Source organism: Oncorhynchus clarkii, chromosome 25, assembly GCF_045791955.1.
Source record: "Oncorhynchus clarkii lewisi isolate Uvic-CL-2024 chromosome 25, UVic_Ocla_1.0, whole genome shotgun sequence".
Taxonomy (NCBI): Eukaryota; Metazoa; Chordata; class Actinopteri; order Salmoniformes; family Salmonidae; genus Oncorhynchus; species Oncorhynchus clarkii.
Window position 1 is genome coordinate 12,879,477 of NC_092171.1, and position 13,936 is coordinate 12,893,412.

At 42.0% G+C, this 13,936-nt stretch overlaps 1 protein-coding gene across 2 annotated transcripts in view; it reads right to left on the reverse strand.

The window, feature by feature from the left end:
- Positions 1 to 13,936, reverse strand: part of LOC139384091 (beta/gamma crystallin domain-containing protein 1-like) — a 53,689-nt gene that overhangs the window by 29,937 nt on the left and 9,816 nt on the right. The window lies entirely within an intron of this gene.

The following is a 13,936-nucleotide window of genomic DNA, read 5'->3' on the forward strand; positions in this document are numbered from 1 at the left end:
ATAAACATGTAACTATGTTTCTATCCTGCGCCTACTCGCTCAGCCTCTCTTTTTCTTTCATATCCTTAGCCTTTGACCCACATTCTGTCACACACATTCACAGACCCATGGCATGGCTGATAGTCCCACCCACATGTTGTTGTTATCCCATTAATGTTATATGACCTTGTCAAAATGAAAGGTACAAAAGTCCAGTCACCTCCCATGACTGCTTGACGCTCTGAAAATAACATCACCTGTAAAACAGAAAAGTATAGTTTTCTTAAACGTCAACTTATCCAAGAACAAAACGACAACCCTTGTGTTTCCTGCTTCAACTATGGCATCTGTTGTTCTCTTCACACACTGTGTACATACATGTACTGCAGTACAGGAACAAACACAACCAAAAACATTTCCTCCCTCCAAATGGGGTGAGTTCATTAGAGCATTCATTGTAAGTGTTGACACCTTGATCATGCTCGGCAGACGACAACAATTATAGCAGAGACAAATGGGACACTGGTCAGACGACATTCACTCCACACGGCTTAGTCACACCAATGCGTGTGTGCAGCAGTTAAGACTACACCGCATGGATTCTGGGACATGTGTGTGAAGAGGCACTGGTCTGTTTTCAGGAGGTTTTGGCTGTCACCACTATACCCAAAGGCTTTTAAGTAGACTGTGTTGTCAACAGAAGCAGTTAGGCTAGCTCACCCACTGTGGCACCCCATTATAGTGAGCTACGGTCATCACTCCCCGAATGCAGACTGGTCAACAGCATTCCATTGTAGATACGTGTGCAACATCCGGGGTGTTTTAAGAGGAGTGAAATGTTTTGAAATAATTCAGCAATGTTGAAGATTAATCCAGTACCTAGAGAAACACTTTTCACATCAATCAATACGATAACCGTCTACACTATTCACTTACATTTGTATCTTCTACGTTCGGGAAGTTTCAACCACCTAAACCCCTGCCAAGTCAAAATGGCTGGTCATGTGAATTTTTCACCACAAGAGGTCGCTATGTTTGTTCCAAGATAACTGGTATCACTGACCAGCATCTTCTAGCTTTATTATACCATCTCTGCCCACAAGAGGGTGTATCAGATTACATTTTCCTGACTGGTGTTGACTGATGAATCATACAGAATAACAAAACATACTGCCATTCTACAGAATCTATTGTTTCCCCGTGGCATATGTTTAGTTACCCTGGTCATGCCAACTTTGCCAACACTTTGAAGCCAGTCTCTTTAGTTAATGATTTACTGATACAGTGACGTTGGGTAAACTGTGCAGAAAGGTGTGCTACAACATTCAGTCTATGAGCCATGAATTGGGAAGGAACCGGGGATGTTTTTAATTCATGGGACATCGTGCATGAATGGTGTTGATTATGAATTTGTTTTCTGCAAAACGATGCTCAGTTTGCAAGACTTCCACAGAGGAAGCATCCAGCGCAGATGCATTCTCTTCGTGAAGACGTCTGGCAGAACATGACATCTCACATACCGCGGCTCGATATGAAAAGATCTGAAAGGATGACAATGCATATGAATGCTAATTGCTTCCATTAGTTAAATCATGGATATTCACTATTACATAGGCCTATCCAATGCAACAACTATGCACTATAAGTTCATTTAAAGACCACAGAAACCATTAACAATTTTGCAGTTTGCAGACTCTTGACACAAAGCCAAGGGCCAAACCAACCAGTTCCAACCTGCCTGGAGTCTTTCTCTGTTACATTTACATTTGAGTCATTTAGCAGATGCTCTTATCCAGAGTGACTTACAGTTAGTGCATTCATCTCAAGATAGCTAGATAGGACAACCACATATCACAGGCATAGAAAGTACATTGTTCTTCAATAACGTAGCTGTCAGCAGAATCGGAGCTAAGAGGGGGGGGGGAGGGGGGTCAAGTGCAAGTGCTGGTTAAGTGTTCTTTTTTTTCTTTAAAAAAATTGGGGGGGGGGGGGTCAAGGCGAGGAAGAAGATTATTTAAGATAGTGCTTGAGGAGGTAGTTTTTCAGATGTTTTCGGGAAGATGGGCAGGGACTCTGCTGTCCTAGCTTCAGGGGGAAGCTGATTCCACCATTGGGGTGCCAGGACAGAGAAGGGCTGAGCGGCAGCTGTCCTCCCATAGGGGTGGGAGGGCCAAGAGACCTGAGGTGGCAGAACGGAGTGCTCGTTTTGGAATGTTGGGTTTGAGCATAGCCTGAAGGTAGGGAGGGGCAGTTCCTCTTGTTATGCCATGCCAACTGATGTCACCCACACAGTACAGGGCTGTGGAGATAGCACGTCTTCAGATCAGGCACAACTTTGCATAACAAGAGGAACCGGGTAGACTCTTAGATAAAAAGGTGCTTTCTAAAACCGGCTGTCCCATAGGCGAACCCTTTGAAAAACCCTTGTTGGTTCCACAGAGGGTTCTACATGGAACCCAAAATTGTTCTACCTGGAACCAAAAAGGGTTATCCTATGGGGACAGCAGAAGAAGCTGTTTGGAACATTGTTTTCTAAGAGAGTAACATTAACAGTTTCAATAAGCTTTCCTGTAACACTAGCATTAATGTAACTGTTGTACAGTGTTTTAGACATATATGAAGTTCAATGAACTGTTGTGCAATACCTATGGTCACTCCCACTAGTTTCCTGGGCATGTTCACACGATACACTTACAATGGCAACACAGCATAGCTGTTTTGTCAAAAAGGCAGTGTATCATGCATGCACACACACACACACACACTGGACAGCTTGGCACAGCTTGCAGCTTGGCACAGTGCGATGCCACGACAATGCCAACTTGCCTAGGTTTTTCAAAACAGTCACATGAATCGCATCACTCATCACACAGAAACAAACACACAAACATGTTTTAATAAACATACGCATGGAGAAAACATGTGGACCCTGTGGGACTTCATAAAGTCAAACAAGGGATGGAGGGAAGTCAAGGCCTGACTCAAACCCTATTCTACAAGTTATGAGTGTTGCTGGCTGGGTGACTCACCAGTGGCTGTTGATGAAAGACATGTTTGTTTTTGCCAGGCCCAATCTAATGCAAACTCTAAAACACACTTAAACGGCTCTGGTTTGGACAGCAGCTTACAATGGTAGCTGAATGACGCATGTGCTTAAGTTTAATAGACAGAGAATATGAACATTAAACATTATATATCACTCTGTGCACATACTGTACATTACGCAACTATGCATAGTTTAGCAGAAAGCTGAAAGACAGAGCTTTTGTCCAGAATAGCAATGTAAGTTATGAGTTTCAGGGCTCCAGACTAGCATTTTCAGTTGGTTGCACAAGCCCATGATTTGGTGACACCAATAATTTTTTTGCTATGCTATGCTTAAGTGAGGTTTAATAGACTTCTGAAGTGGCATTCAATGTCATGATTCAAGATATTTTTAGGTGCAACCTAAAATCCAGGGAATTTTCCTGGGAGGTTTTAATAACGTTCTGACAATGGAAATTGCAGATTATTTGAAGGTAATTAAATAATATTCTGAGAACATGTTTCAATAAAACTTTTAACAACACTAGTTTGAGTTAACTGTTTTGAACTCAAAGCACAGATAGGACACATACAAATGTATTTGCTTGGGCATTAATCATGCAAAAACATTTATTTTTTATTGTGGCATGTGAGATTCAAACCTATGATCGTCTTCTGTTCTCTATCCATGGAATAAGTCCACTACACCACCAGGATGGGGCTACCATGCCATGTTTTTATAACTCATACAAAGCTGTTTATTTTAGTCTATTCAAACAGACCCTATTTCAAAGGAAACAAGCGATCATTAAGACCAGGTGTGGCCAATGTGTGGGCGCGGCAAACACAGCTGAACACACTTAACAACATTGAGGATAGAGAGAGTTTTGTTGATGCTGAGAACAGTGAACAGTATATGTTTTTAAATGTAAAAAAAATTAGAACTCTGAACATTACGGAAGTTTTCTTTTTTTTTTTTAATGGAAAGTTTTCTTAAGTAGCTAAAACAAGAAGCTCCCGCGCTCAGGTCTGTTCAACGCTGGTCCGACCAATCTCATTCCACGCTCCAAGACTGCTTCCATCACGTGGACTGGGATATGTTCCACACTGCGTCCAACAACAACATTGACGAATATGCTGATTCGGCGAGCGAGTTCATTAGAAAGTGCATTGAAGATGTCGTTCCCATAGCAATGATTAAAACATTCCCAAACCAGAAACCGTGGATTGATGGCAGCATTCGCGTGAAACTGAAAGCGCAAACCACTGCTTTTAACCAGGGCAAGGTGACCGGAAATATGACTGAATACAAACAGTGTAGCTATTCCCTCGGCAAGGCAATCAAACAAGCTAAGCGTCAGTATAGAGACAAAGTAGAGTCGCAATTCAACGGCTCAGACACAAGAGGTATGTGGCAGGGTCTACAGTCAATCACGGATTACAAAAAGAAAACCAGCCCCGTCACGGACCAGGATGTCCTGCTCCCAGGCAGACTAAATAACTTTTTTTGCCCGCTTTGAGGACAATACAGTGCCACTGACACGGCCCGCAACCAAAACATGCAGACTCTCCTTCACTGCAGCCGATGTGAGTAAAACATTTAAACGTGTTAAACCTCGCAAGGCTGCAGGCCCAGACGGCATCCCCAGCCGCGTCCTCAGAGCATGCGCAGACCAGCTGGCTGGTGTGTTTATGGACATATTCAATCAATCCTTATCCCAGTCTGCTGTTCCCACACGCTTCAAGAGGGCCACCATTGTCCTTGTTCCCCAAGAAAGCTAAGGTAACTGAGCTAAACGACTACCGCCCCGTAGCACTCACTTCCGTCATCATGAAATGCTTTGAGAGACTAGTCAAGGACCATATCACCTCCACCCTACCTGACACCCTAGACCCACTCCAATTTGCTTACCGCCCAAATAGGTCCACAGACGATGCAATCTCAACCACACTGCACACTGCCCTAACCCATCTGGACGAGAGGAATAACCTATGTGAGAATGCTGTTCATCAACTACAGCTCAGCATTTAACACCATAGTACCCTCCGAACTCGTCATCAAGCTCGAGACCCTGGGTCTCGACCCCGCCCTGTGCAAATGGGTAGTGGACTTCCTGACGGGCCGCCCCCAGGTGGTGAGGGTAGGTAACAACATCTCCACCCCGCTGATCCTCAACACTGGGGCCCCACAAGGGGGCGTTCTGAGCCTTCACCTGTACTCCCTGTTCACCCACGATTGCGTGGCCATGCATGCCTCCAACTCAATCATCAAGTTTGCGGACGACACTACAGTGGTAGGCTTGATTACCAACAACGACGAGACGACCTACAGGGAGGAGGTGAGGGCCCTCGGAGTTTGGTGTCAGGAAAATAACCTCACACTCAATGTCAACAAAACTAAGGAGATGATTGTGGACTTCAGGAAACAGCAGAGGGAGCACCCCCCTATCCACATCGATGGGACAGTAGTCGAGAGGGTAGTATGTTTTAAGTTCCTCGGCGTACACATCACAGACAAACTGAATTGGTCCACCCACACAGACAGCATCGTGAAGAAGGCGCAGCAGCGCCTCTTCAACCTCAGGAGGCTGAAGAAATTCGGCTTGTCACCAAAAGCACCCACAAACTTCTACAGATGCACAATCGAGAGCATCCTGTCGGGCTGTATCACCGCCTGGTACGGCAACTGCTTCTCCCACAGCCGTAAGGCTCTCCAGAGGGTAGTGAGGTCTGCACAACGCATCACCGGGGGCAAACTACCTGCCCTCCAGGACACCTACACCACCCGATGTCACAGGAAGGCCATAAAGATCATCAAGGACAACAACCACCCGAGCCATTGCCTGTTCACCCCGCTATCACCCAGAAGGCGAGGTCAGTACAGGTGCATCAAAGCAGGGACCGAGAGACTGAAAAACAGCTTCTATCTCAAGGCCATCAGACTGTTAAACAGCCACCAATAACATTGAGTGGCTGCTGCCAACACACTGACTCAACTCCAGCCACTTTAATAATGGGAATTGATGGAAATGTATGTAAAATATATCACTAGCCACTTTAAACAATGCTACTAATATAATGTTTACATACCCTACATTACTCATCTCATATGTATATGTATATACTGTAACCTATATCATCTACTGCATCTTTATGTAATACATGTATTACTAGCCACTTTAAACTATGCCACTTTGTTTACAAACCCTACATTACTCATCTCATATGTATATACTGTACTCGATACCATCTACTGCATCTTGCCTATGCCGTTCTGTACCATCACTCATTCATATATCTTTATGTACATATTCTTTATCCCTTTACACTTGTGTGTATAAGGTAGTAGTTTTGGAATTGTTAGATTAGATTACTCGTTGGTTATTACTGCATTGTCGGAACTAGAAGCACAAGCATTTCGCTACACTCGCATTAACATCTGCTAACCATGTGTATGTGACAAATACATTTCATTTGATTTGATTTTGATTTAATGTTCTCAGAACAATTTGAGAACATTACTTTAAATAGAACCATCAAGAAACCTGTAGGAAACGTACCCACAGAAGAACGTTGTTTCTTAATTAACATTCTTCGAACAATTTGAGAACATTACTTTAGATAGAACTAAGAGGGAACCTGTAGGGAAACGTTATGCTGAAATATTGAAATTCTCATAGAAGAACATTGTTTCTTTACGTTCTCTGAAATATTTGAGAACATTCCCACTGTCAAAGAAGTTGGAGAACGTTCTTAGAACATTACCAACATTTTAGACAATGTAACCATGTTTGAACGTTTAGGAAACGTTCTGTTAAAGTAATGAAATAACAAGAAAATGACATTATTTTCTCAAGTTCCTTCAATGTGCTGAGAATGTTCCAAAGTCAAGCAACTATCCTGCAAAATAACCATAGGATAACCACACTCTCACCAAGTTATAAGAAACATATGGTTCTCAGAACATTATGTGCTAGCTTGGTAGCTAGATAATTAACTCTAAACATAATACCCACTGCTGGTAGCCATGTAATAATCTAACAGTAAATGTAATATCCTAAAAATACTTCTCAAAGCCATATCAAATATCTTAGTTGTAAAATAATTGCTATAGAGCTCAATATTAAATTATACCTACAGAAAGATGAGAATATTCTCTCTTCAACAATGACAACATCAGTTGCCTCCAAAGCTGTGTTTTACCCGCAGTTGGATTTTGAAATGTTATAGCCTACAATCAGAACAATTTTTGATCATCACAGAAGTAAGCTCCAGTGAAACAGGTACAGGGGCAGCGGAGCGACTTTCATTACAGTAAAGAATGAGGATAATGCACATTACTGTTTGACCAAATCATAGCCAAAAATATAGGACATTTGGAGTGAGGTGAGCATGTAGAATGTGCAGCTCAGTCCGATACGACTAATAAAAAATGTAACTGTCACGGCTCTTGCCGTAATGAGGATCGGACAAAAGCGCAGCGTGGTAAGTGTTCATGATTTTATTTGATCACAAAACACTCGAACAAAATAAACAAGAGGGAAAACCGAAACAGTTATGTAAGGTGCAAAAACAATACAGAAAACAACTACCCACAAAACACAGATGGGAAAAAAGGCTGCCTAAGTATGATTCCCAATCAGAGACAACGATAGACAGCTGTCCCTGATTGAGAACCATACCCGGCCAAAACATAGAAATAAAGAAACTAGAATGCCCACCCTAGTCACACCCTGGCCTAACCAAAATAGAAAATAAAAGCCTCTCTATGGCCAGGGAGTGACAGTAACTCGCACAGTTAGGACTTAATTGTCACAGTCGAGTGATTTCTGACAAAATTGAAGCAATACAACAGTTCTTGGGATAACTGTTGGCAGCAGAGAAATTAGACTGGTTGTTAGTAAAACCAAGGGGGAAGGGCTAGGAAAAACATCTCGTTCAAACAGGCAGGTCTGTATGTTGCAATATTCCTGTATTCACTGGAGGACAACAAAGAGAGCTTTATTTCCCCAGAAGATGACTGGTGTCAGCGTGATCCCTAGGTCTTTATTGAATACCACTCTGTGGGTCTGTGTGTATACAGTACGTACGGTATGTGATTTTGTCTTTGTATATACAGTGTTCAGGGGGATGAGGTTCAAAGCAGGGTTATGTTTGCATTATAGTCCTCTAGAAAGACTGTGTTTGCCCAAAAGAAGCTAGAATACTTATTGACTTCTAACCAGTCCCCTCAAACAACAGAAACACTCCCTCCCTCCACACACGCCATCACACATTACATGAATATCCTGCTACTGTGCATGGTTTGCAGAATGATAGGAACTGTATTGACAGGGTCAATAGTCTTTCGAAGGTCACACGCGCACACACACACACACACACACACACACACACACACACACACACACACACACACAGACACACACACACACACATGCACAAATAACAGGATGTGCAGCACACACCTATAATACGCTGGCCCAGATCGCATTGCATTGGCTTTGTATGTAAAAATAACAAGAGCTACACCTTTAATGTTAAGTGCTATTTTCCAAAGTCAGATCATTGTCACATGCCACCAGCTAATCTGGCATTTTAACTAGCTAAAGCTGAATCTGGGTCAGTTGTAACAGTTTGTATGTCTAGTCTCAGACTGTACCAGCCATATTCCATTGACTGGACTGAAAACAGACCAATAGACTGTCACAGGTTATCTAAACTTAAACTTTGCAGGTGACAGTCACTTATTCTCGTCTAGTTGAACCTGGAGCACCAAATTGCTGCCTACAAACTGTAGAGACAGACTGCATTCACACCCCCTCGCCTTGTTTATAACAGGCACAAACATGCGTCCTCTGTCTTAATGTTGTTCACATTCTGATTGTGCCCACGTTTTCAGAAAAGCGTCTACACATGGTATTAAGATGTGTCTCTTATCTGTCCACTGCATCCGCGTTGTGACCAGATTTCGTAGTCTCCCTAAATGCAAAATATTTGACGGATATTTTTTCAAAATTATATTTCTTTATTTTAAGACTTGGTGTCATAAGTCAGTAGTGCGCCGCCACCTGTCAAGGATTTTAGACGATGGGATAATGATGAATGGTTAAATGGTTTCACTGCCCTAATCTGTCTACACCTGTAAAATATCCAGACACAATGTGTGCCCGACTACTTCCTGGGGAGGCCAGGAAGATCTGATCACAATCAGATCACAATGTGTCTTTTAAACGTCTACAGCTGTCTAAAAATGTGGGGACAATCAGTATGTGGACAAGATCAGGGCAAAGGATACATGTTAGAATCAGGTATAAATGGGGCTCCTGATGTTATCTAGAATGGAAACAATGAAGCCAGGTGAGATGGAGGATCTTCAGCCTCAGAAGGCCTTCTTTAATTATCATACCGATCAAAGTCCTCCGAACTTGACAGAAAGGCCTGTCTCAAAGTGGATAAAACACTACCTGTCAATAACACCCAGTCAAGTATTCACATAAGCCCACGCACACACAAGAGTCACCTGAGTCACAGCAAAGCTGGATACTTTCCATGTTTTACAATCCCTTATCTAGGCATCAGGAGCAGCAACATTTTTGAGGGCTGGGCTGGGGAAATGTAACCACTCTGAATGAACACACACACACACACATTTGTTTTACTATCCTTGCGGGGACCAAACAATTGATTGAAAATCCTATTTTCCCTAACCCCTAAACCTTAACCCTAACCAGAACCCTAACTCCTTACCCTAAACCTTAACCCTAACCAGAACCCTAACTCCTTACCCTAAACCTTAACCCTAACCAGAACCCTAACTCCTTACCTAAAACCTTAACCCTAACTCCTTACCCTAAACCTTAACTCTAACCAGAACCCTAACTCCTTACCCTAAACCTTAACCCTAACCAGAACCCTAATTCCTTACCCTAAACCTAAACCTAATTGTAACCCTAAACCTAAAATAACATTTTGCGAAATGTCCCCCCTTCTCAGAATTGTCCATGTTATACTATCCATGTAAAGGACGTCTGGTCACCACAAGGATAGTAAAACCAAAATCACACACACAATTTGCCACGATGTTCCCAATCCCCTGCGTATGCCAACACCTTGCATAGTATTTTAGAGTGACAGCTAGGTCCAGCTGCCTTTGTGTCAAAACGAAAGTTTAACTTACAAATGTGTGTGTAATGGCATGGTGATGTACACTTCCAATGAAGTAGTCTCATAGGCCTATGCTTATTATCTTGTGAATATAAGTCACGGATTGCACGGAGAAGGATTGCGCGTCCCTGTCTTGCTCAAGGGCTGCCCCCAAACCCCTGTCATGGAACTTGCATAGCCACGGTGCAGGGAGGCAGTTTAAATCCCCATCTAAGAAAGCAATCTTATGGACCTTTATCATAACCTAACAGGTCTAGCCACTAGTTTGTATGAGGTGAACAAGCGGTAGCCTAAGTTAGTGGTATAGCTGAGCCTAATGCATAGCCTACAGCATAACGGACACTATGCCCCTGTTTTGGGATAACATCCTTGAACATCCTTGAAAACATCCTTGAAAACATCACTGATAGATGGATACGTGTAAGGAGATTTTACGCTAGGCTACCAACCAAGTTATTTCAGATAAGTGAATATTTCTTTATTGATCATTGATCTAATAGATCAATATTTAGATCAATGATTATTTCAAGAAAGGGAGAATCCATCCAGTCTGAAGTTGCCAGGGGAAACTTGGTGTGTGTGCATGTGCAGCAACGCCTGTTTAAACAAGTGTGTTAGATCATTAGATTGATGACCATTTGTTTGTTTTGCCTCTATGTTTTACCCCCCCCATACACACAGCTGCATACACACACAACCCATCTCTACCTATGTAACTACACATACTCAAAATACCTCATCCAAGTCCGTGTGGTTCCTCCTTCTGAAAAGACCAGGGTTGGGGAGTAATGGATTACAAAAAAACGGTACCTGTAATCCGTTATGTTACCAGCAAAAATATGGTCATCAGATTACAGATACTTTTGAAAAACTATATGATTACTTTGAGGATTACTTTAAATTTCAGAAAGGATGTTTGCAAAAAAAAAACTTTGACACTTAAGTTTGTGACACCTGAGCGAGTCTGACCACAAGTCAGAGACCACTATGACGACACACCAAATGTGTTTGATGGGTCGCGGGAAAAGAGCAGGAATAGGCTTTTGTAGGCTACAGTCCAAGCTATGTCTTCCAATGGTGTGACTGCTGTCGGCATCCAAAGATTATCCAACTTGAACAAACGCTTGGAGGTTAGGATGACAGCAGTGTAGTCTACGGCGATACGGATAACACTTATTATTTATATCATAGCGCATTGATGTGAATCCCACTGCTGATCTCTCATTTAGCTATTTGAGCTTTACATATTGTGGTTGTTGTGGATGGCTGTTGACAAATCTGAATGTGTATTTGAACCCAATAATGGTTGAATTCAAGAAGTTTAAGATGCCTATCAATCACTGCTTTTGAAACTAGTAGACAGCCGGTGGGTGAAAAATGTGCTTGTGCAACAGCTGCATGGTGCGGATCCAAGCCTATGGAATAAAAGTTGGGCTTTAATTGCTCAATCTAATTCATGCTGATACAAGAAAAAAATCCATAGGCGTAATGGACACATGGTCAAACTTGCACACTTTTGATAAACTTAAAGGGGCAATCAGTAGCTGCTACACCCATTTTTGGATTTATAAATGGTATAATGTATATGCATTGATTCTTGAAGAATAAAACGTATAAATGCCTCATGAGTTTAGCTCAACTGTCGCACTTCATGAGAATCTAAAATATAGGCTTGTTTTAATCCAATGTTTGCAAACATTGTAAATGTAACAAACACGGTATCATTGTTATATCATTGTTATATCATGGATATCATTGTTGTTATCATGGATAACAGTCCTTGCATCCATAGCTCTGTCTATTAATCTGAGAATGGTTATATTTTTACAGGCCCATTCCTCAGCTTTTTTCCCAAAACAGAGGCGGGGCGACCATTTTTTAAATTGTTTTATCTGTGGATTTGCCCTTTAAAACAGCTGTATATTATCAAGATATCAAAGTGTCACCGACAAAAAAGTAAACAACAGGCCTACAGCAAATGCAGCATATGGCATTCATTTATCACATGTAAATAGCACTTTTCAGTAGTTCTCAAAGCATGCCATTCCATGAGCGCAGCATTTATTTTTCAACTCGAATCAGTCCTCCATGACAACAAAATCAGAAACAACAGAGCAGGGCTGGCTAATAAGGCCTTAGTTTTGGGGTCATGCTCAGGTAAAACAATTTGGCTAATCTATACTTCCATATTTCCAAGTCCTAGTCTTGAAGATCAAGGAGTATAACATTTATTGGAATGACTGGAATTCTGATAGACTTTGGTTTTTAATGTAAAGATATAATAATATGATTATGATGTAGTAGAAAGCGATGTGTTAGAAGAAACCTACATAACCAACCCATAAAGTAAAATGTAACATCCATATGACCAGCTATGTAAACTTTAACATTGATTTATCCTACAATAGATGTCATTCAATTGGTAACATACATTTTTGTCTTCTTCTAATGCCCCTTAAGGGGGAAAAGTAACAGAATGTAATCAGATTACGTTACTGAGTTCTGGTAATCCAAAGTTACGCTACTGATTACATAAATCAAATGTCTCTTCACTTGGCCCTAATACGCTTCCGTACATGAAAAATATAAAGTAATACAACCTTTTACTTTGGATGACGATTGATGGGGTAAAACACGTGTACTAAGCTGAATTTAGTTGACCATTGAAAAGCAAAGCCTTGACTCATTGTCTCAAAATCAAGAGTTGGCCTTGACGAGATACAACAACACAACCTACAAAACACCCATCAGTGTTAGTAAAAAACTGTAGGCTTCGTCCGGCCTTGTCGGCACTGTGATTGTGTCAGTCATTATGTGTTGGGGATGGAGTGAGGCCTAAAGCATCCATTTTACCTGGAGGTGTAGAGAGACATCTGTCAACATAGAGAAGTGTAGGGAGGGACCAACATACTGTCACTCAGAGGGATAGTTGTGATATGGTAACTGACCTTGCCATGACGACTCAGTCATTGGGTTTAAATGGCTGTTAACTTTTTAGTTTCTGTATGTATTTTTAAGTAAAGCATAAAGGAACTAGGCAAACAACACATTTAATTCAGGTGAGCAAATTCGATAGGATCTCGCAACCTTGGTTCCGGTTCATGCCATGCACATTCTATTTCATTGCAGACAAGTTTTTAAGGTTTCTAGTTTTCTAGACTCCAGAACCAGTCAGCCATGACAGTTAAATTCCAAACACATCTCCCAACCCTTTGGAAAGCTTTGGGCAATATGCTTTACACATCTTGAGCTCATGGAGACTGTCCCACTGTCCCACTTTCTCATTCCCACTCCTCGCAACTCCTCGTAACTCCTCCTTCTCACTCACTCACTCCCTCCCACCCATCCCTCACTCCAACCTCACCCCTTCCTCATTCCATCCCTCTTTTTGCTCCCTCTCTCCGACCTCACCCTCTACTCTGTCTCTACCTGCAGGGCCTGATACTCTCTCTTAATCCACTCAAACTCACACAAGCGCTCAATATGAGAATGGTCAATACCTAGGATAGCACAGATAAGACTCCCCTCAACCTTTGCCATGACCGATCAGAGTTTATAATTGTACTTTTTTATGCTTTTGACAACAGTCCTTCATGCTCTCCACTGACAGGCCTTGTGCTATATGTAAGAGTTTTACAGAACCTCCCCCTGGGAGTGAAGAAGGGCCAACACCGGTTTAGGAATCCAGACAGCAATACTGTCTGTCAGTAGGGGATGATGTCAAAAGGGCTGATATGGACAGAATGGTGAATCCATGTCTTATCTAATG